Source organism: Echinops telfairi, unplaced genomic scaffold, assembly GCF_000313985.2.
Source record: "Echinops telfairi isolate 266 unplaced genomic scaffold, ASM31398v2 ScPeMD7_7469;HRSCAF=8507_0, whole genome shotgun sequence".
Classification (NCBI taxonomy): Eukaryota; Metazoa; Chordata; class Mammalia; order Afrosoricida; family Tenrecidae; genus Echinops; species Echinops telfairi.
The window spans coordinates 86910149-86911822 of NW_022111372.1; positions in this window are offsets into that span (position 1 = coordinate 86910149).

Below are 1674 nucleotides of genomic sequence, written 5' to 3' on the forward strand. Positions count from 1 at the left end.
GTCAGACAAGGGGTTGTAGGGTCCCTGTGGCCAGGGTGGGGGATGGGGCTGGCTGTGGCAGAGTGAAGAGCTGGGGAGGTTGGGTGGAGCCTGGGGGTGGGGCGGCCTCAGCCGCTATTCAGCTCACCATGCCCCTGGCATCTAGAAAGGCCAGCTCAGCATTGCCAAATTTCTGTTTTTGTTTTTTTTAAAGGAACTGGAGATGAGACCAGTCATGCAAAATCTTCCATTATTTCTAAACAGTACTAAGTTAAAACGGTTTTGTTAAAAAAAACAATCTTGGTCATAGAAAATATGTCTGTAGCTCAAGTTTCACAGAAGGAAAGCGCAGCACGTGGTTTGGTCATCATTTAGTTACCAGCTTCTAGAACAGTGTCCAGTCCAGTGTGTCTCATCCACTGAAACTCGAAAAGTATCCGCGATTTTAAGTGAAGATCCAAACACCAAAACCAAACTCACTGCCATCAGGCTGATTCCTACCCACAATGACCCTGCAGGACCGCGTAGACTGTTCCGGTGGGTTTCAGGAACCGTAGCTCTGCACAGCAGTAGAAAGCCTCATCCGGTGGTTTCAAACTGCTGACCTTGTGCTGAACAGCCCCACCTGAACAAAGCCCCACAATTTACCCATTGAATGGATTTTTCAGAGTAATGTTATACTGTAGTTCTTCCCTGCTGTCTTCTCTCAACTCAACCATGGGGATTTTCAAACTTGGAGTACCTGTAACATCAAAGGACCCATGTGTTCATTTTACATTTAGGGGTCTTGAGGGAGGGGTTTGGGCTGGAAAATGGATGGGAACTCTGTCGCCTACACTGGTGCTCTTCCTAATGCCCAGGGAGGAGGAATCCAGAGGCTAGAAAAAGGAAAATAATAGCTCTTGACTAAAAAATCCACAATTTTTGTGTCATCTCTGGAGGTTTGTAAAGCACTTCGATTCTCTCTTTAGCATTTTCAGTACACTAGACATTGTTGGACCCATATTGTTATCTGTTTTTTTCCCCAGAGAAGATAACAACATTGACTTGTTACTGAGGAAATTGAAACTGCAAAGGAAGTGGGCTGAGGCAGGAAACTAAGTCTCTAGAAGTCTCTTTAATGTAGTGGACTGATTGGCATAAAGTGCCTTGGAGTCAGGAAAACCCTTCATCCAAATGCCAACTTTTCCACTTAATAGCTCTGAGCAGTTGACCAAGTTGTTTAGAGGCCCTGAACCTCAGTTTTCTAATCTGACTAATATTAATAATGGCCATCTCTTTCATCTCTGTTGATGGGGGGTTGACTGAAATGAGGTCCGTAATAACACTCCTGGCCAGGTGTTAGGGGGTACAGAGTAAGCTCTCGGAACTGGGAGCTCGGGGATTTGTCGTTTTAATAACCAGACTTCCAGGTTCTGGCTCAAGAGTCTGCAGATATGCTGTATGAATTGTTCTTATATTGCAACAGTCAGTTTTGCTTTAAGGTAAACTCCGAATCAATCCTAATATGTTTCTTCATGCAAAGCCTTGATATATGAATCTTTTATAGAAAAATACAGCAATCTTATTACTGTACCATATGCAGTCTGTCAAATGTAGTCCTACTTCCAATGAAGATTCAGAACCGAATCTGTCTTAATTTTAAAAATCTTTTTGTGGTAAAATATACGTAAGATGAAATTAGCTAGTTTTAAC